Genomic DNA, 23,272 nt, shown 5'->3' with positions numbered 1-23,272 from the left:
CAGCTGCTGCCAAGGCCAACAAGATAATGGGTTGCATCAGAAGGGGCATAGATTCCCGTGATAAGAACATAGTCCTACCACTTTACAAATCGCTAGTCAGACCACACATGGAGTACTGTGTACAGTTCTGGGCTCCTGTAAACAAGGCAGACATAGCAGAGCTGGAGAAGGTCCAGAGGAGGGCAACTAAAGTAATAACTGGAATGGGGCAACTACAGTACCCTGAAAGATTATCAGCATTAGGGTTATTCACTTTAGAAAAAAGACGACTGAGGGGAGATCTAATTAATATGTATAAATATATCAAGGGTCAGTACAGAGATCTATCCCATCAGCTATTTATCCCCAGGACTGTGACTGTGACGAGGGGACATCCTCTGCGTCTGGAGGAAAGAAGGTTTGTACACAAACATAGAAAAGGATTCTTTACGGTAAAAGCAGTGAGACTATGGAACTCTCTGCCTGAGGAGGTGGTGATGGTGAGTACAATAAAGGAATTCAAGAGGGCCATGGACGTATTTCTGGAGCTTAATAATATTACAGGCTATAGCTACTAGAGAGGGGTCTTCCTCTGGATCAACTTGCGGGATAACAGGCCGAACTGGATGGACAAATGTCTTTTTTCGGCCTTATATACTATGTTACTATGTTACTATGTTACTACTATTGGGCCTTATTCGCACAGTCAGTGTTTGGTCAGTGATTTCCATCAGTGATTTTGAGCCAAAACCAAGTGCGGGTCCAAAACACAGAACAGGTGCAGATCTTTTCCTTCTACCTTATGTCTGTGTAGGATCCACTCCTGGTTTTGGCTCACAATCACTGATGGAAATCACTGACCAAACACTGACTGTGTGAATGAAGCCTTATACTGCCTTCTAGGTACAAGAATATAACTACTATAATACTCCTCCTATGTACAAGAATATGACTACTATAATACTCCTCCTATGTACAAGAATATAACTACTATAATACTGCCTTCTATGTACAAACAAGAATATAACTACTATAATACTGCTCCTATGTACAAGAATATAACTACTATGATACTGCTCCTATGTACAAGAATATAACTACTATAATATTGCTCACTATGTACAAGAATATAAATACTATAATACTGCTCCTATATACAAGAATATAACTACTATAATACTGCCTTCTATGTACAAGAATATAACTACTATAATACTGCTCCTATGTACAAGAATATAACTACTATAATACTGCCTCCTATGTACAAGAATATAACTACTATAATACTGCCCCCTATATACAAGAATATAACTACTATAATACTGCTCCTATGTACAAGACTATAACTACTATAATACTGCCTCCTATGTACAAGAATATAACTGCTATAATACTGCTCCTATGTACAAGAATATAACTACTATAATACTGCCTTCTATGTACAAGAATATAACTACTATAATACTGCCTCCTATGTACAGGAATATAACTACTATAATACTGCTCCTATGTACAAGAATATAACTACTATAATACTGCCCCCTATATACAAGAATATAACTACTATAATACTGCCTCCTATATACAAGAATATAACTACTATAATACTGCTCCTATGTACAAGACTATAACTACTATAATACGGCTCCTATGTACAATAATATAACTACTATAATACTGCTCATATGTACGAGAATATAACTGCTATAATACTGCTTATATGTACAAGAATATAACTACTATAATACTGCCTTCTATGTACAAGAATATAACTAATATAATACTGCTCCTATGTACAAGAATATAACTACTATAATACTGCTCCTATGTACAAGAATATAACTACTATAATACTGCCTCCTATGTACAAGAATATAACTACTATAATACTGCCTCCTATGTACAAGAATATAACTACTATAATACTGCCTCCTATGTACAAGAATATAACTACTATAATACTGCCTCCTATGTACAAGAATATAACTACTATAATACTGCTTCCTATGTACAAGAATATAACTACTATAACATTGCCTCCTATGTACAAGAATATAACTACTATAATACTGCCCCCTATGTACAAGAATATAACTACTATAATACTGCCTCCTATGTACAAGAATATAACTACTATATATATATGTATGCTTACATGTTAATCCTTTGTCGTTTTAACCTCAGGATTCTGCTATAACTTTCACCGCTGCAGTGCCTATAATATTTTGTGAATTTCCGGAGAAGCTTCCCTACAACGGGGTTAGTTTAAGTGGAAATCTGCTGCACTGGTTAATTTACATGGCTGCGGTTTGAAGTTTTCATTAGCATGCCCAGTTAAAGGGCGACGTGGGAGCTTTATAGAAGAATAATCCTACGTATTTATTACGCCAATGTCTTTCCTAAGGGTCTGAGAATTATTCAGTTCCTTGCTTGCAGGGATAAATTCAGGCAGCTGGGAATAAGGATACGTCGAAATCCACATTATTTCTGCCAGATGATTACAGAGTGCGGCCAGCAAAAAAAAAAGAAAAGTACCCAGGAAAAAACACCTAAGGTAGTGCACTTTCCTGGAGGGGGTGATTTTGGGGTCACCTTCCTGGCGCCTCGGGGCGACTGGTGTCACTTTTAATGAAAATAAGTGTGAGAGATGGAATCTAGAAGAAAATCCAGTAAGTGGGAGGAGATGAGGGCTTGGGGGAAATAAAGAAGATATATAGACAGAGGCAGGGAGTGCAGGGGAGAGGGTAGGATGTATATCTGTGGGAGATGAGCGGAGAGTCAAGCACGGTGACATAAAAAATAAGTGAGACAAAAAAAAAAAAAAACAAGCATGGGAGGGGGCAAGAGGGAAAGGACAAGTAAGGGAGGGAGAGACACAGAGAGATGAGTCTGTGCAACCAGGGACATGCAAGCCAGACTGAGATCAGGGAGGCTCAAGCCATGTCCAAGGAGGTAGACCGCCAACGTAAGACATCCAGCCTCTTCTGTCCAGTGCATTTCACCTCTGCAAGCAAAGACAAGAAGAGGAAGCACTGAAGACATTGTGCATCCAGTGTATCCTGTCATTAGCAGCTGCAGAGATATTCCTGAGTGCTGGAACAGACACCCACAGGCTGGCACTAGCAACCAGCTGCCATCACACACACAGAGGTGAGCGTCCTCAACCAGGCCACTCTCATTAACCTAATGAAGGCATCATTTTAGGATAATTGGCCCCGCGCACCGGACACTTAACCATTGGCTCAGGGATCTTTGTGTCTTCTTCCATTTAGCATCATGGTAAACTTACTATGTGTCTGCAAGGAAGTTGAGGCGTCCGCCACGTTCGTGGGGTCTGTCTAATAGGGGTCCTGACTACCTGGGAGGTGTATTAACCCTTAGGTGATCAGACGGGATTTTGTTCTAACTTTTTCTAGATGTGCAATTGATGCTAGTCATCTAGGTGTCCATGCTTTATATAAGGATGTAGCAGAGCTTATCCTGTTGCATGTCGTAGGCTTTGCGCACATTTCTATAGGTATGGGTAAGTAAAGTTTTGGTAGAGCAGATTGGATGTTCTAGGGAAATATTAGACATCACTTATGGTGGTACTGGTAGTATGGTTAGTGCATATAGGTAATGTGCAGGTGTAGGTTGTAGACACATATTGAACATAAGGGAATATATTCACTAAGGTATAGAAGTGGTAGATACATGTGTATGGGATACGTGTCAGATTGTGAAATAATCTAGTTTAATGGACAGTCATATGAAGAGCAAAAGGAAACTTACCTGGGTAGAGCGCTGCCAGGATGCCATTAGATAGATAGATACGAGATAGATAGTAGATATTGGATAGATAGATAGTAGATAGATATTAGATAGACAATAGATATGAGGTAGATAGTAGATGGATAGATAGATATGAGGTAGATAGTAGATGGATAGATAGATATGAGGTAGATAGGTCGATAGATACGAGATAGATAGTAGATGGATAGATAGATATGAGATAGATAGAAAGAAATTGTTATAAGATAGAAAGATCATTGTATAACAACTATAAAGATACGGATACATACTGATACATTGTATTTTCAGAAACTGAATATCCTTGGTGGTCTAGGATGATGAAGTGGTTTGTGGACTATGACAATCAGTTTAGTGCCAACGTCCCTGGGGATTTAAGGTGGTGAATGTGTTAATATAGTTATCTTATATTAACAGGGTGTGATACGTGCCACATTGTTATATATTCTAGTTGAAAGGGGTTGTCCCACAAAGATACTGTGGCTGGTGATAAAGGTGCGTCTGCTGATTGATGGGCCCCGCGATCAGGTGCGAAACACCAGAGTCTCTATAACAAGCATGTAACAGTAATTTCTACAAATGGGCAGTTTTTTTTTATCAGATCAATGACATTTTGTACACTATGTTGCTATGTTTTGGCATTTAACAGAGTTAATATTTAATTGTGGGACAATCTGTTTTATAAGAATATTTTGATGATCAGGCTCAATGATTCAGGCTGTCCTGAACATAACGTAAAACCACAAAAACCATCAGTTGTAAACAATGAATACAGTGTAGTTATTAACAGGCAGTGAACACAGTGTAGTTGTGGATAAACTGTAAGTTCACTGTAGTTATAGATACGCAGGGGTTTTAGTATAGTTGTAGATAAGCAGTGAATGCAGTATAGTTGTTTATAAACAATGTGTGTAGCATACATATAGATAAGCAGTGAGCGCAGTGTAGATAAGCAGTGAGCGCAGTCTAGTTGTAGATAAGCAGTGAATGCAGTGTAGTTGTTAATAAGCAGTTAACACACTGTAGTTGTAGATAAGCAGTGAGTCCAGTGTAATTGTAGATAAGCAGTGAGTCCAGTGTAATTGTAGATTAGCAGTGAGTCCAGTGTAATTGTAGATAAGCAGTGAGTCCAGTGTAATTGTAGATAAGCAGTGAGTCCAGTGTAATTGTAGATTAGCAGTGAGTCCAGTGTAATTGTAGATAAGCAGTGAGTGCAGTGTAGTTGTAAATTAGCAGCGAATACAGTTTCCATTGTAGATATACAGTGAGTGCAGAGTAGGTGTGGCTAAGCAGTGAATATAATGTAGTTATACATAACTAGTGAGTACAGTGTAGTTCCTAATGAGTAGTGAACTAAAAGCTGTTTTAGATAAGCAGTGAGTGCAGTGTACTTGCGGATAAGAAGTGATTGCATTGTAGTTGTTAATGACCAGTGAGCCAAGTGTACTTCTACATATGCAGTGAGTGCGGTTTTCTTTTACATACAATAAGCAATGAGTGCAGTGTACTTGTAGTGCAGTGTAGATATAGATATGCACAGTGAATTTGTGAATTAGCAGTAATGGCACTGGAGGTGGAGATAAGCAGTGAGTGCAGTGTACTTGTAGATGAGCATTGAGTTCAGTGTTGTGGATAAGCATTGGGTCCACTGTAAAATAAGCAGCGAGTGCACTGTTGTAGATACAGAGTGAATGCAGTGTAGTTGTAGATGAGCAATGAGTGCAGTGTCTATGTGGGAAAAACTGTGCAGAGTAGTTGTGGATAAGCAGTGAGTGCAGTGTAAATGTTAGTGAGCAGTAACCTAGTGAGCAGTAACCTAAGTGTAGTGCTAGATACAAAGTGAGTGTAGTTTACTTGTAGATTAGCAATAATTGCACTATACTTGTAGATGAGCATTGAGTCCAGTGTACTTGTAGATACACAGTGCAGAGTTGTGCTGTGTAGTTGTAAATAAGGGTACTTTCACACTTGCGTTTTTCTTTTCCGGCACTGAGTTCTGTCCTAGGGGCTCTATACCAGAAAAGAACTGATCAGTTTTATCCTAATGCATTCTGTATGGAGAGCAATCCGTTCAGGATGCATCAGGATGTCATCAGTTCAGTCACTGAACGGCGTTTTGGACGGAGATAATACTGCAGCATGCTACGATTTTATCCCCGGCCAAAAAAACTGAACACTTGCCTGAATACCGGATCTGGGATTTTTTCCCATAGGAATGTATTAGTGCGCAGACTGGTAAAAATGTGAAAAAAAATCGTAACGGATCCGTTTGTCCATATGACAAACGGACAGACGGATCCGTTCTTGCAATGCATTTGTAAGACGGATCAGGATCCTGATCAGTCTTAAAATGCATTCAGTTGGCATACGTTTTGCCAGATTCAGCAGGCAGTTCCAGCGACAGAACTGACTGCCGGATTCCTCTGCCGCAAGTGTGAAAGTAGCCTAAGTCATAAGTATAGTGAGCAGTGAGCGTAGTGAGCGTACTGTACTTGAAGATATGCAGAGAATGGACTGTACTAGTAGATACGCTGTGAATGTAGTGTCATTTTTATTGAGCAGTGATCTAAGTGGTTAGTTCTAGCTAAGCAGTGCGTGCAGTGCAATTGTAGATGAGCAATGAGCGCAGAGTTGTTGTGGATAAGGAGTGAGTACGCTGTAAAATAAGTGAGTGCATGGTGGCTCAGTGGTTAGCACTGGTGCTTTGCAGCACTGGGGTCCTGAGTTTGAATCCGATCAGGAACAACATCTGCTTGGAGTTTGTATGTTCTCCCCATGTTTTCATGGGTTTCCGCCGTATACTCCGGTTTCCACCCACACTCCCAAAAATATAGAAATTGGCTTCCTACAAAATTGACTCTAATATGTGTTGGAGTTGTGTGTCTATATGGCTGCCACTGACGTCCGAGTGAGTAGCCCCTACCACACAACTATTCCTGCGCTTTGAGTCCCTGTGAGAAAAGCACATTACAAATGTTTGTCATTTGTCACTGTACTTGAAGATAAGCAGGGAGTATGCTGTAGTTATAGATAAGCAATGATTACAGTGCCATATATAAGGTGGGAGTACAGTATACTTGTAGATATCCAGTGTAGTTGTTAATAAGCAGTGAGGGCACTGTATTTGTAGATAAGCATTGAATGCACTGTAGTTAGAGATAAGCAGTGATTGCAGTGTAGTTGTAAATAAGGTGTGAATACCTGTAGGTAAGCAGTGAATGTATTATAGCTGTCTAACCATTGAGTCTAGTATACTTGTAGGTAAGCGGGGAGTGTAGTTAATAGAGTGCACTATACTTGTATATATGCAGTGTACATGATGTTGATGGGCAGTGTAGTTATAGATAAGCAGTGAGTGCAGAGTACTTGTAGATAAGCAGTGAGTGCAGTGTACTTGTAGATAAGCAGTGAGTGCAGTGTACTTGTAGATAAGCAGTGAGTGCAGAGTACTTGTAGATAAGCAGTGAGTGCAGAGTACTTGTAGATAAGCAGTGAGTGCAGAGTACTTGTAGATAAGCAGTGAGTGCAGTGTACTTGTAGATAAGCAGTGAGTGCAGAGTACTTGTAGAGAAGCAGTGAGTGCAGAGTACTTGTAGAGAATCAGTGAGTGCAGAGTACTTGTAGATAAGCAGTGAGTGCAGTATAGTTGTAGATAAGCAGTGAGTGCAGAGTACTTGTAGATAAGCAGTGAGTGCAGAGTACTTGTAGATAAGCAGTGAGTGCAGTGTACTTGTAGATAAGCAGTGAGTGCAGAGTACTTGTAGATAAGCAGTGAGTGCAGAGTACTTGTAGATAAGCAGTGAGTGCAGAGTACTTGTAGATAAGCAGTGAGTGCAGAGTACTTGTAGAGAAGTTAGGCTGAGTTCACACTTCAGTTATTTGGTTAGTTATTCCCATCAGTTATTGTCAAAATCAGTAGTGAAGCCGACTCAGAGATCAGATTTGATCTGCTCCTGTTCTGTGTTTTTGACCAGCTCCTGGTTTTGGCTCACAATAACCGATCAAAATAACTGACCAAATAACTGAAGTGTGAACTCAGCCTAGGGGCTCATTCACACAGCCGTAAGTGTGCCGTTCCGTGCATTGGGGACCACAATTTGCGGTCCCCAATGCACGGGCAACCTCCGTACGGCTGCCGGGATGAATCCAGACCCATTCAACTTGAATGGGTCTGCATTCGTCCGTTCTGCAAAAAGATAGAGCAAGTTCTATCTTTTTGCGGAACCGAAGTACGGAACAGAACCCCACGGAAGCACTCCGTTGTGCTTCCGTAGTGTTCCGTTCCACATCTCCGGATTTGCAGACCCATTGAAATGAATGGGTCCACATCCGTGATGCAGAATGCACACGGAACGGTGCCAGTGTATTGCGGATCCGCAATACGGCAACAGGCAGCACACGTTCGTGTGCATGCGCCCTAAGTGTACTCTTGTTGTGGATATGCAGTGAGTTCAGCGTAGTTGTACATAAGCAATTACTGCAGTGCACTTGTAAATAAACAATGAGTGCAGAGTAGCTGTAGATGAGCAGTGAGTGTGGTGTAATGAAGATAAGCGGTGATTACAGTGTACTTGTAGATAAACATTGAGGGCACACTAAGCAATGAGTTCAGTGTATTGGAGATAAGCAGTGAATGCAGTGTAGTTGTAGAGAGCCAGTGGTTACAGCATAGATGTAGGTAAGCAGTGAGTGCAGTGTACTTGTAGAGTTCAGTGAGTGCAGTGTGCTTGTAGAGTTCAGTGAGTGCAGTGTACTTGTAGAGTTCAGTGAGTGCAGTGTACTTGTAGAGTTCAGTGAGTGCAGTGTACTTGTAGAGTTCAGTGAGTGCAGTGTACTTGTAGAGTTCAGTGAGTGCAGTGTGCTTGTAGAGTTCAGTGTACTTGTAGAGTTCAGTGAGTGCAGTGTACTTGTAGAGTTCAGTGAGTGCAGTGTACTTGTAGAGTTCAGTGAGTGCAGTGTACTTGTAGAGTTCAGTGAGTGCAGTGTACTTGTAGAGTTCAGTGAGTGCAGTGTACTTGTAGAGTTCAGTGAGTGCAGTGTGCTTGTAGAGTTCAGTGAGTGCAGTGTGCTTGTAGAGTTCAGTGAGTGCAGTGTGCTTGTAGAGTTCAGTGAGTGCAGTGTGCTTGTAGAGTTCAGTGAGTGCAGTGTACTTGTAGAGTTCAGTGAGTGCAGTGTACTTGTAGAGTTCAGTGAGTGCAGTGTACTTGTAGAGTTCAGTGAGTGCAGTGTACTTGTAGAGTTCAGTGAGTGCAGTGTACTTGTAGAGTTCAGTGTGCTTGTATAGCTCAGTGAGTGCAGTGTACTTGTAGAGTTCAGTGAGTGTAGTGTACTTGTAGAGTTCAGTGAGTGCAGTGTACTTGTAGAGTTCAGTAAGTGCAGTGTACTTGTAGAGTTCAGTGCGTGCAGTGTGCTTGTAGAGTTCAGTGAGTGCAGTGTGCTTGTATAGTTCAGTGAGTGCAGTGTACTTGTAGAGTTCAGTGAGTGCAGTGTACTTGTAGAGTTCAGTGAGTGCAGTGTGCTTGTAGAGTTCAGTGAGTGCAGTGTGCTTGTAGAGTTCAGTGAGTGCAGTGTGCTTGTAGAGTTCAGTGAGTGCAGTGTGCTTGTAGAGTTCAGTGAGTGCAGTGTACTTGTAGAGTTCAGTGAGTGCAGTGTGCTTGTAGAGTTCAGTGAGTGCAGTGTGCTTGTATAGTTCAGTGAGTGCAGTGTACTTGTAGAGTTCAGTGAGTGCAGTGTGCTTGTAGATAAGCAATGACTGCAGTGCAGAGTAGTTGTGGATAAGCAGTAGGTGCACTGTGACTCTGTGATATCTACATTTCAGCTACTTGGACAATTTTCATGGGTTTGGATGAGTTCATTAAAGCCTGTCTTGCTCCCACTGGATTGTGCCCATATTACAGGCATCTTTAGTATACAGACCCCTTTACTAGTTTTAAGGACTTGGGATTAAATAAACGGTCACATTATTATGACCACTCGTTACGTTTTACTTTGTGAGCTGGCTCGGTGGGTATATAAAGTGCGTGATAGTCTGCACACATATCCCTTGTTACTGTCATAGGTAAAATCTGTAAAAAAAAGGGATGATTATAGTTTTTTTTGGGGCCAAGGGTGGTGGGATTTCTGAAACTGTACAGTGCTGCTGTGGTGAAAGTGTATGGTGAGAAGACACGTGGCACCATTGTGAATAAGCGATGAGGAAACTGTGGAGCAGCACGTGCCATTGATGTGAGAGGTCAATGTCGGCTATGAAGATGCGCCAGGGCAGACCTACAGGGGGCTACCGGACACGTTCAACTGCAGATGGATGATCACTGCACCTCCGCTAATGAAGTTGCATTAGCAGAAAAGGCTTCAATTTCTATTGCAGTATCGGAATTGGACCTCTGCTGATTGGCAAAGGGTTGTCTTCTCCCATGAGTCACGTGTTCTGCTTCATGTAAGAGATGGACATTGGCGTACCAGGCGAGAAACATCAGAAAACAAACACTCTGCAACCATTGCTGGAAGAACACAAGCTGCTAGGGGCAGTGTTATGTTCTGGGGAAGGTTTTGGTGGCATTCTCTGAGCCACTCTCAAACGATTTGGGTATGAATCCATCCTTGCAGATCACGTACACCCATACATGTTGATTGTCTTCCCTAGGACAGATGAGATCTTCCAGCAAGACAATGTGACATGTCACACGGCTAGAAATTTTCAAAATTGGTTGGAAGAGCATGACCAAGACTGAAGTTTATTCAGCAACGTAAAGAGTAACAGCATTACCTACAGTACCCAAAAGAGGGTAGCGGGTTATTTTTTGACTTTTCAGCTCCATCAGTTGGACAAGTCAAATGTTATATCCAATGCTTGTGTAATGAAACCTATGACAAGGTAGTCTGATTTTAATATTTTTTTTTGAACTTCTGGAGTTTGGTCAATTAAGGTGATCTCTGTTCCAAAGAACTTCATATATGTGATATTTTGGGTGTAAAAGAGTTATTGGCAACAACCCTACTTTGGGGAAATGTGAACTTACCAAAGCTGAAGAGGCCTGAATTAGAAGGTTTCTGGAGAAGACAAGGCTTGCCATCAGTCAAGGATTTGTTCATTAATGGTAATATCATCTTCTTTATAGTAATGAGAGATAACTTCAGCCTGGTAAAGAACCATTGGCTTTAGTTGTGAATGTGAATAAGTGAAACATTTGGTTAGATCTGTTGGTGTTGGGTATACATTTTACATGGATGACCACAATTAGGAATGCTAAAGTTAAAAAGGCCATCCTGACGAAAGTGTATAAGATGCTGAAGGAACACGTATTGGATAATCCACATGGGAGGAGGATTTGGGCAATATCTCCGTAGCACAGTCGGGAGCATTTATAAAAACAATCCGTTATTATCACACAATCATGGGTATGGACAATATATATATTTTTTTATAGGTTATACATAACACCAAAGAATGGGTAGAATAGAGAGAAGGCAAGAATCCAAAGGTCCTAAATGTTTAAGGGATGGAGCAGATTTGGTTCATCTATCGTGGTATTGCCACAAGTTATTCAGATTTTGGGAGGAGGTGGTGAATATACTGAATCAGTCGTTTTCAGTAACTGTAACATATGCATTTTGGGTTGTTTGGGTGAAGTGGTAGTGCTTTCAGTATACTGCCCATCCATACATAAGACTTTATATGTTGATAGGAAAATGATTGCCTCCTACTGGATGTCGATAAACGACCCCATTGTTAAGGACTGGGAAAAGCTCTAAAAAATATAATATGGGAAAAATGTATTGTAAAAATCTGCATTGTTCAGCCATAGATTAAATATTTAAGTGGAAATAATAGACAATTTTTACAATTATTGTTTCTTCTCTGTTCTCTTTCACTGGTGGAGGGGGGGGGGGGGTTAGGATGTACATGTTTTTATTGGCAGATGTAATTATTATTAAGTATTGTTTCAATCAAATAAAGCACTGCGTGCATCTAGTTGTATTGAAACAATGAGTGCAGTGTATTGTAGATAGGCAGTGAGTGCAGTGTATTGTAGTTAGGCAGTGAGTGCAGTGTATTGTAGATAGGCAGTGAGTGCAGTGTATTGTAGATAGGCAGTGAGTGCAGTGTATTGTAGATAGGCAGTGAGTGCAGTGTATTGTAGATAGGCAGTGAGTGCAGTGTGTTGTAGATAGGCAGTGAGTGCAGTGTATTGTAGATCGGCAGTGAGTGCAGTGTGTTGTAGATAGGCAGTGAGTGCAGTGTATTGTAGATAGGCAGTGAGTGCAGTGTGTTGTAGATAGGCAGTGAGTGCAGTGTGTTGTAGATAGGCAGTGAGTGCAGTGTGTTGTAGATAGGCAGTGAGTGCAGTGTGTTGTAGATAGGCAGTGAGTGCAGTGTGTTGTAGATAGGCAGTAAGTGCAGTGTATTGTAGATAGGCAGTGAGTGCAGTGTGTTGTAGATAGGCAGTGAGTGCAGTGTGTTGTAGATAGGCAGTGAGTGCAGTGTGTTGTAGATAGGCAGTGAGTGCAGTGTGTTGTAGATAGGCAGTGAGTGCAGTGTATTGTAGATAGGCAGTGAGTGCAGTGTATTGTAGATAGGCAGTGAGTGCAGTGTATTGTAGATAGGCAGTGAGTGCAGTGTATTGTAGATAGGCAGTGAGCGCAGTGTAGATAACAAGTAGAGTTCCTTGCAGTAAAGGTCACTTTACACGGGACGATGTACAAGCAGATTGTTGGGATAATCTGCTGATCGCTAAGGGAGGAGAGCGCTGCGTTTATATGCAGCGATCTCCTCCAGAATATGTGGGGCAACGATCGCTAATGCCATCGCTCTTCCCCATATTGTCTCTTTTTATTCCCAGAAGCAGATTGTGTTCACACAGCAGGATCTGCCACTGGGAAACGATGATCTTTGGTGCTGCACAAACGATCCAATTACCCGATGAACGAGCCAGATTATCTCTAACGAGCACTACCGTGAACACTCATTAGCGATGATCTGTTCAATTCTCATCCTGTGTAAAGGGCCCTTTAAGAATGGTGTAGTTGTAAATATGCAGTGAGTTCAGTGTACTTGTAGATAAGTCATGAAGGCAGTGCAGCTGTAAACAGTGATTGCAGTGTTATATATAAGCAGTGAGTACAGTATAATTACTAAGCATTCTTTCACACTCGCGTTTGCTGCGGATCCGTCATGGATCTGCACAGACGGATCCGTTCAGATAATGCATCCATTCAGAACGGATCCGTTTGTATTATCTTTAACATAGCCAAGACGGACACCAAAGCGGAATGGAGACTGATCGGAGGCAAACTGATGCATTCTGAGCGGATCCTTTTCCATTCATAATGCATTAGGGCAAAACTGATCCGTTTTGGACCGCTTGTGAGAGCCCTGAACGGATCTCACAAACGGAACGCCAAAACGCCAGTGTAAAAGTAGCCTAAGCAACAAGTGCAGTGGTATTAATAAGCAGTGAGTGCAGTGAAGTACAGTGCAGTGAAGTACAGTGCAGATGTGCAGTGAAGTACAGTGCAGATGTGCAGTGAGTGCAGTGAAGTACAGTGCAGTGAGTGCAGGGAAGTACAGTGCAGTGAATTACAGTGAAGTACAGTGCAGTGAGTGCACTGATTGGCCTCCTGTTCACACATCTGCAGCGTCCCCCAGATGTAGACGTTCTCCGTGCCCCCTCCTCTGGTGCAGAGGATCTCAGTCCTGCCCTTTGAAGCTAATGCTTTTATTGAAACCACGAGAAGTATTTTTAGGAGACTGCTGTTGGCTTCCTGGGGAGACATCACTTTGGAGGGGCAGAGACAAGGCGCAGTTAACCTCTTTGCTGCCAGACGGAGTGATAACAAACAGGTCTTCACTCATTATTGTAGAATTGCCGGATTTACAGCTTCTGTCGCCTTTAGGGATTTTTCCTAATGATGTTTTTATGGCGACAGAAGAGCAGCATTCATCCTGTAACTGTAGACGTTCACAGCGAGGACATTTAATGGCATTCAGTGCTCCGATATAATCCTGACTGTCAGTGCATTTTCTATCACCAGCAGACTTCACAGTAGGTGTAGAGGTGAACTCCACCCAAATTACATATCTAACGCGCCAGAGTGGCATTACCACTTCTTCACCCCGCTACTGTCTTTATTGGTCTAATATAACGTCATCTTGTGTATTTATTTCAGGTCCTATACACTGTGTATTTCTAATGTTTGCAACTGTTATGTTCAAATCTAATGTGCCTGGTTCACCAGCAGGTGGCAGCAAATACGGCAGAGCTACAGTTAGGTAGAATGGAGCTTTCCATTCCATTCTAACCCCCCTCTGTGGAGGAGTGGGTGAGTCCCACTTCCTGCAGGAAGGGTGGGGATCAGTTTTAGGCAGTCTAGCTTACCCCTTGCCATGGGAGGGTGTGCTGGGCACGTCTCTGCTGGACGTGCCCAAGCCAGCCAGAGCACCCTCAGCTCTGCTGGCCATGAAGGCCAAAGCTTAAAACCTCAGAAGCCAGGAGCATAGTTCCCTGGCATAACGTAAGAGTCAGACCACAGAAAGAAAGTGCAGCATACAGAAGAATCTGAGTTATACAGCCAGCCTGTCAGTACAGCAGAGCCAGAGAGAAACAGATGTAGCAGAGACGAGTTTGCCTGCCAAGTGTAATGCTAAACCCTGCTTGGACCAAGATAAAACTTGAAGCTGCTTTTCAACTGCATCTTATTAATAAGCAGTGAATGCAGTGTTATTAATAAGCAGTGAGTGCAGTGTTATTAATAAGCAGTGAAGTACAGCACAGATTTGCAGTAATTGCAGTGCTATAGGCAGTGAGTGGTCTGTTTTAGGCTACTTTCGCACTCGCATTTGGTGCTGATCCGTCATGGACAACCGTCTGCATCCGTTCAGAACGGATCCGTTTGTATTATCTGTAATATAGCCAAGACTGATCTGTCATGAACACCATTGAAAGGAGGACGGATCCGTTTTCTATTGTGCCATATTGTGTCCTAGAAAACGGATCCGTCCCCATTGGCTTACTTCAATCTTAAGGTCTGGACTCAAGTTATTCTTTTATCCCTCAATTATTCCCCCTATTTGTTTGCTTTGGAGCCAAAGCCTGGGGTCCAGCCGTATCCAGGTAGGAGCACCGTGACACATTTTAGACCACCATATACCACTATGCATTTCCTACGTCTGGGTCGCCATCTTAAAGGGCCCTGGGGGGAGGCGGCCGTTGCAAATACAGGTTAGTCTACTTTCACATCTGCATTTGTTTTTTAGATCTGGCAGAGGGTCTCAATACCAGAGAAAAACGCTTCCGTTTTATCCCCATTAATTGTCAATAGGGACAAAACCCAACTGAACAGAACGGAGTGCTCCAGAATGCATTCCATTCCGTTTGGTTGCGTTCCCATACCGGACAGAAAACCACTGCAAACAGCGGTTTTCTGTCCAGCATGGGATGCAGAGCAAAATGGATCTGGCATGACCCACAATGCAAGTCAATAGTGCCAGATCCATTTTCTCAGACACAATAGAAAACGGATCCGTCCCCCATTGACTTTCAATGGTGTTCATGCCGGATCCGTCATGGCTATTTTATAGAATTTGAACACTTAGGTAGGAATTTGTGAATTGCTGTACGGCAGCTTTCTGACATTAAACATCCCCAAATTTTAGGCTTTTTAAATTTTAGTCCAGCTTAGATTAAAGGGATTTCCTAAGACTTTTAGGGCTCATGCACACAAACGTGGTTTGGTTCCGCATCCGAGCCGCATTTTTTACAGCTCAGATGCGGACCTGGTCACTTCACTGGGGCTGCAAAAGATGCCGACAGCACTTCAAGTACTGTCCACATCTGTTGCTTCGCCCCGTGAATAGGAATTTCTACAATGGGCCGCACGTTTTGTTCTGAAAATTGTGGAACGCACATGGGCGGCATCCATGTTTTGCTGATCCACAATTTGCAGACAGTTTGAGAAGGCATCGGCGCTCGCAGTAGCTCACCAAGCACAGTGCCGTACACTGTATAATGGCTGTGCTTGGTATTACAGCTCGGACCCATTCACTTCAATAGGGCTGTGCTACGCCTATGACCGATGAACGTGATGTCACATGACCTAGGCTAAGCTACGAGAAGACTGGTGCCTTATCAAACAGGTTCCAGTTGTCATACCCTCAACGATAAGATACTAATAGGTCATCAGTATAAAAGTCTTGGAAAACCCCTTTAAGACCAGCGTATGAAACATTGGTTTTGATAAATCAGCCCCCTTACTGGCAGGTTCCCCCACAGATTACAACCGATCACTGGAGGTCTCAGCCCAGGGGCACATAATGATTAGCCTATTGTCCAGGGAGCCATCTAACAAGTAGTATTTGTCCAAGGCGAACAGAGGATAGAACAGTGACATATCCGCTGTAATGTATCCATCAGAAATAATATACTATAACTACCATTTATATTAGCAGATCATTTAGAAACCACCACTAAGTGCACAGTTTTATCACTCTGCTCCCATGGATTATATCTGACAGTGATTGCCTCCATACCAGTGATTTTTCATTTACGTTTCTGGTGTGAAAATATCGCGTACCAGATGGTTTAAAGCGGGAGCTGAGAACACAGAGCGAGATACACATCAGGAAATATTACATCCACAAAGGAAATATTCAAGCTGTGTTATAAATGACATTTGGCATGTGTGCAGAGGAAGTGGGGAAATAGTGAGAGTGAGCGGCTGCTGTGTTTATAGGAAAAGGTGCGTCCTAAGATGTATTTTTAGTTTTTCTGGATGGGAAAAGCATTTTCCTAGAACTTTTGGTTTCTGCAATGTTTTCTTTGACTTGTTTGAACATAAATTCATACCTACATTCCTACTCCATAGTGTTTATAGACAACTGGCTACATATACACAAGAATATAACTACTATAATACTGCTCCTATGTACAAGAATATAACTACTATAATACAGTCTCATATACACAAGAATATAACAACTATAATACTGCCTCCTATGTACATGAATATAACTACTATAATACTGCCTCCGATGTACAAGAATATAACTACTATAATACTGCCCCCTATATACAAGAATATAACTACTATAATACTGCTCCTATGTACAAGAATATAACTACTATAATACTGCTCCTATGTACGAGAATATAACTAATATAATAAATGCTCCTATATACAAGAATATAACTAGTATAATACTGCCTCCTATGTACAAGAATATAACTACTATAATACTGCCTCCTATGTACAAGAATATAACTACTATAATACTGCCTCCTATGTACAAGAATATAACTACTATAATACTGCCTCCTATATACACAAGAATATAACTACTATAATACTGCTCCTATGTACAAGAATATAACTACTATAATACTGCTTCTATGTACAAGAATATAACTACTATAATACTGCCCCCTATGTACAAGAATATAACTACTATAATACTGCCCCCTATGTACAAGAATATAACTACTATAATACTGCTCCTAACGGACAAGAACTACTAACTACCTAAAAGCTATGAATGGGAGCTATGGAACTTCATAAATACCCATTAATATGTACAGTATAGAAAATTAGCTATTTTGGTTGCACCCAGCTGATTTCATTGTTATAGTTGTTTGGTCATGGGGAGATTTACAGTCATAAAAGAGATCCTCTCATATTCAAAGAAGTACCGTAGATGCTCTGAGCACTTTAAATTCTGAAATCCACAAGAAGTGGCAGCACATTCAGCTCCACTCTTGTTATTGTTCTGCAGTAATTCTACAACAGGAGTGGAAATAGCTGATTTACCACAGAGGTGCAGCTGGCGGCTTACAACGTTCTCTTCTCTCACCCTGGCACTTGGCGTATTGGCTGAACGGTAACACAACAGGAAGTACCAATCATGCAGACGAATGTTTCAAGACTTCCTGCCAAAAACATCTTCTGCCATTTGTATTTTAGGAGTGGGACACACACCTTGGAATATTCCTGTTAATACAAAAATGTGGGCATCTGATCAGCTGTCTATAGCAACCACCAGTTATTTCTTGGGCACAGTATATAATAAAATGCCAGACTGCTGCCATTTTTCTATTCCACTACTAATTTTAGAAGCGAATTGGTGTGTGTTGGAAACGCTAGTTATATTCTTTACATAGTGTAGGAAGGCGCAAGGGTCCGTCGTTGACAGAAGGTATGTCTCACCGAGGTTCCTGGCCTCGGGGAAGTAAGAGCCGGTAATTTCAGGTGTCAGCGGCAGCTAGTGCTGATTGACACTTTTGCTATTGTAGTATGTCTGTATAGCTGATTGGGGACGCCTCTTACTCGGAGTAGTCAAAAGTGTTGGGTGGGTGACTACTCCCAACGTTCCAGGCCGGGTCTTGACTGGCCTATATCAAACCCAGCCAGCAGTGTCAGCTGGGTGTGGATTACTCCTCTCTGACAGTGGAGCGCGGTCAATCTCTGTGTTTGGGATCTGAGGCTTTGTGCCATGCTGGAGGGCTGAGATCCGCACGCTGGGAAACAGGCCCCTTAGAGCCTGCTGATAAAACTGCAAACAAGGTGATTTTTTGGTTCTGTGGACTCTCCATTGTGTGAACTAACACCAAGACGGAAAACTGTTGTTTTGTTTTGGCCTTATGTGTGAATAAACACTGAAATTTTGCTTTACAAGCAGTTTTTTTTTTGCATCTGTACTGCATCCGCTTAGCCTGCCTACCAGAGCGAATCTCCACAATTGGTGGAGGATGCGGGCAAGCGCAGTGAAGCTCGCCTGAAGGCCAAAAATTTTTTGTTTTTCCGGGCATGGTTGCATGTTTTACATCAAACCAGCGAGATTACAACCCGTGTCACTGGATAAAATGGAAGCTGTTGTGAAAGCCCTCGTGAAGGCTAACTTGCAGCAGCGGGAGGCTAAGCAGCAGCAGGAAACCAACCAGCTGCTGTTGCAGCATGTGATGGCTTTACAAGCGTCAGGAGCGTCCCAGAACGTCCGCGATGCCCGGAAAGCGGTCAGTGTGGCGATCCCTAAGATGACCCCCTTGGACGACGTTGACCTATCTGGCAGTGTTTAAAAAGGTGGCTGTGAGGGAGAAGCTACCCCGAGATCAATGGGCTGAGGTCATCGCTTCGTTCCTGGCATCCTGACCCCAACAGGGGTTTTTTCGACTTACCGGATGATAAAGTGGCCGATTACACGACAGTAAAGGGTGAGATGATTCTGGCAAGACTGGGGGTGAATGTGTTGGTCCGGGCCCAGCGGGTGCATCAGTGGGAGTTTAACAGGGCTGAACCTGCGAGACCTCAGTCTTATGATCTGTTACATTGGTTGAAAAAATGGCTGCCGCCTGACGTGCTGAGTTCCACTGCTATGCTGGACCGTCTGTTGGCTGATGTCTTCTGGAGGGCTTTGCCATACCCACTCCAGTACTGGATCGGCCAGGTGTCTCCTGGTAATGCCCTTGAGATGGTTGACCTGGTGGAGCACTATGAGGCTACCAGGAATCTACAGGAGGGTTATTTTGGGAGGGGGCAGTCAAACCCCGGAAATCTCCACCCCAGACCCGGCGGCTGGTGCCAGGAAGACCTGCTAGGGATGTACCCCCTGCGGACCCAGCTGATGGTCTGCTTGCGTTGTCAGGAGCCTGGCCCCATAAGGGCCGACTGTCCCCATCGGGGTGAACCCATGGATACTAACTACCCCCGAGACTATAGACAATAGCCACCTGTGCCAGGTGGAAGTGGGAGACACTCTAGCGGTGTCTCTGCTGGACTCAGGGAGTCTGGTGTCTCTGGTAAGAGCTGCCCTGGTGCTGCCCGCAGCGTATACTGGCCAAAAAGTCGGGGTGGTGTGCATCCATGGAAACTTAACGGACTATCCCACCACCCTGGTGTCTCTGTCCACGGTGGCCAGCAGGTGAACTCACGAGGTGGCCATCGCTACCAATTTACATTATGAACTTATAATTGGGAGAGTGTCATGGCCTATGGTGTATGCTGTGACACTGTTACCACACTTGCTGTTGCCCAAAGCAATGTGTTGCTTTGAGAGCATGCGGTGGCAGTGTCTCGGCCTTCTGGGTGATTGCCGTGACATGGTTGCCACGCATGCTGTTGCCGGTGGTTTGGTATGCTTGTGTGTGCACTTCCCCTTTAAGTTGTAGCCTCCCTCTGTATGGTGCTGTAAGAGTTAACTCCCTGACTGGGTGTGGTCACTTGGCTTATATCTTCTGTGGTTTCCTGGCTGGAGTCAGTTGTACTTCAGCTGTGGTTGGTGCTGGAGCTCTGCTCCAGTCCAGGGTGTTCCATCTGTCCAGTGAGGGCCACCCTTGTGGTCATCAATGTTATCCCGGTGTCTCCTTCCCTTCCTGTCCCTATTTGTATGGAGTGGGTTATGTCCAGGGTGTTTGTATGTCTAGTTTGGTGTTACATGTCTGTTGGTGTTTGATGTCCAGCATGTTTACTAGACATTCCCCTGTCTCATGTCTATTGCAGCTATAGGTGTCCTGGGTCCCTGTGTGGTTTGTGGTGTGTGCTGTGTCCTTTAATGTTGGTGTGGACACCAGCACTTGTGCACGGGTTCCAGTCAGTGTGTCTGTGGCAGGCTGATCCCCTTTTACCCTTTGACACTATCACGATGGGGAGTGGGGGAAACCCCCCACCTGTCACAGATGGTGTTGCAAAAAACTAGAAGACACAAATAAAGATCCGACTGACTTGATCCCAAACTAAGGAACATAAGGGTGAGCCCTATAAAAGCCCTAGAGCTCTCCCTGACTGCTCAGCCCATGCAAAGATCTTTATGATAGATAATTGCATGCCCTCGTACCTAGACTGTGTGACACCAGAAAACCCTATAATAGTGAGGGGACACGACCATCGGCTCCCTACACTTAATACGGAGGGAGTCAGGGTCACCTAGGGTCAAGCCAACAGGAAAACACAAATAAAGGAACAGACTTAACTAAGGAACCAGCAGTTGCAGCATCTAGCAGTGAGCACAATCCAGGAAGTTGTATAAACCGCAAAGTGATGCAGTAAGGGAGGGGATATAAAGGGATGCAATCAGTGCAACTAGATGACAGCTGAGAGAGGGAAACGAGATGACAAAACGAAACCAAAACAAAATAACCTCAAGCAAGAGGTACTGAAGAACGTCTGTCAGAGCTTCTCAGAGATCTGGCGGTGACATCACCATGCGGTGTCAAAGGGTAAAAGGGGATCAGTCTGGCCAAAAGGAGTAATAAGGGAGCAGGTCACCTCCTACAGCTTCCCTAATCCTCTCCCTGACTCCTCACCGTATGAGTGGACCCTGATGGTAGGACGACTCATACTCAGGAATCCTAGAGACCCTAAGTCGCCCTGGTAATCCCTTACCAAGGAGCAGGGAAGAGACGACCTGTTCATCCCAGTCATGGAGGAACAGGAGTCTCTATCTGAGGCCAGGCTGCAAGGAGAGGGGAACACATACAGCTTAAGGAGATGGCAGGTAATCGAAACCAATAACACACTTACCTGCCACAGACACACTGACTGGAACCCGTGCACAAGTGCTGGTGTCCACACCAACATTAAAGGACACAGCACACACCACAAACCACACAGGGACTCAGGACACCCATAGCTACAATAGACATGAGAAAGGGGAATGTCTAGTAAACATGCTGGACATCAAACACCAACAGACATGTAACCCCAAACTAGACATACAAACACCCTGGACATAACCCACTCCATACAAATAGGGACAGGAAGGGAAGGAGACACCGGGATAACATTGATGACCACAAGGGTGGTCCTCACTGGACAGATAGAACACCCTGGACTGGAGCAGAGCTCCAGCACCAACCACAGCTGAAGAACAACTGACTCCAGCCAGGAAACCACAGAAGATATAAGCCAAGTGACCACACCCAGTCAGGGAGTTAACCCTTACAGCATCAGACAGAGGGAGGCTACAACCTAAAGGGGAAGTGCACACACAAGCATACCAAACATGTAACCACCGGCAACAGCATGCGTGGCAACCATGTCACGGCAATCACCCAGAAGGTCGAGACACTGCCACTGCATGCTCTCACAGCAACACGTTGCCGCGGGCAACCGCAAGTGTTGCAACAGTGTCACAGCGTACACCATAGGCTCTGACAGAGAGACTTCCCAGGTTTCCTGGCACTGTGACCTGATACGAAAGTTACCGATACCCGTGAGACAGGTGTAACCCCAGTAGAGTGGCCTTGCTAAGGGGGGAAACCGGAACCCTGGGAACCTGAGACCGAAGTGCCAGCGGTAGGGGTGACCACCACTTTGGTGGAAGAGGGGGAGACAACCCCACTGATTGTAATGGTGGGAGACGTGGAGGATTTGCCGCCGGGTCCTGAATTGTCAGACCTCAATGTTTCCGGTGAAAATTTCAGAACCGCACAACACCGGGACCCAACCTTATCCCGGGCCTGGGAGAATGTGGTAATAATTGATGGTGAACCACAAAAACCTGGGGCCGAGTCGATGTTTCCCCGTTTTGTCGTTCACTAGGGAATGCTGTATCGGGTAAACCAACTACGGGGTGAGCATATTGAACAGCTGGTGGTGCCCAAGGCAAGCTCGTATTGGAGCTTGCCCACCAACATTTTCTTGAGGGTCACCTAGGGTGGCAGAAAAAACAGGACCGGATACTACAGCGGTTTTACTGGCCCAGTGTGTTCAGAGAGGTAGAAGAGTTTTGTAAATCTTGCCCAACCTGCCAGATAAATAGCCCCCAGCCACATTTCCATAGTCCCCTGGTACCTCTCCTGATTATCGAGGTTCTGTTCAAGCAAATCGCTATGGATCTCATAGGCCCAGTACCGAAGTCCGCTAGAGGGCACCAACACATCTTAGTCGTCCTAGACTATGCCACTCGGTACCCAGAGGCGTTGCCCCTGCGACATACATCAGCCAAACTCATAGCTAAGGAGTTAATGGAGATGTTTTCCCGAGTGGGACTACCTAAAGAGGTTCTGACTGACCAAGGTCATGAGGGAATTCTGTAAGTTGCTCCACATAAAACAGCTACGGACGTCTGTGTATCATCTGCAAACTGATGGCCTGGTAGAGAGGTTTAATGAAACATTAAAAAATATGTTAAAAAGAGTGGTGTCTAAGGATGGGAGGGACTGGGACCTTCTTCTGCCCTATCTCATGTTCGCAGTGCGAGAGGTGCCCCAGGCCTCTACTGGGTTCTCGCCCTTCGAACTGCTATATGGCAGACACCCTCGCGGTCTATTGGACATAGCTAAAGAAGCGCGGGAACAACAACCCACACCGCACAAAAGTGTTATTGAGTACATCATCCAGATGCAAGGACGGATGGAGACAGTGTTGGCTCTGGTCAGGGAGTATATGGAGACAGCGCAGCGAGCCCAGAGTAGGGTCTATAATTGGCAGGCTCAGGTCCGGAACTTTAACCCGGGTGATCGGGTTTTGGTTCTGGTACCAACCGTAGTCAGTAAGTTCCAAGCTAGGTGGCAGGGGC

At 43.9% G+C, this 23,272-nt stretch overlaps 1 protein-coding gene across 1 annotated transcript in view; it reads left to right on the top strand.

Annotated features, from left to right (window-relative positions):
• Positions 1-3,039: 3,039 nt before the first annotated feature.
• Positions 3,040-23,272, top strand: part of ZBTB7C (zinc finger and BTB domain containing 7C) — a 200,796-nt gene continuing 180,563 nt past the window's right edge. The window contains exon 1 of the mRNA XM_044292640.1: positions 3,040-3,129. The gene's annotated coding sequence lies outside the window, so the exon portion shown is untranslated. The remainder of the gene's footprint in view (positions 3,130-23,272) is intronic.

Source organism: Bufo gargarizans, chromosome 1 (assembly GCF_014858855.1).
Source record: "Bufo gargarizans isolate SCDJY-AF-19 chromosome 1, ASM1485885v1, whole genome shotgun sequence".
NCBI classification, from domain to species: Eukaryota; Metazoa; Chordata; class Amphibia; order Anura; family Bufonidae; genus Bufo; species Bufo gargarizans.
This window is presented reverse-complemented; position numbering and strand designations above follow the sequence as displayed.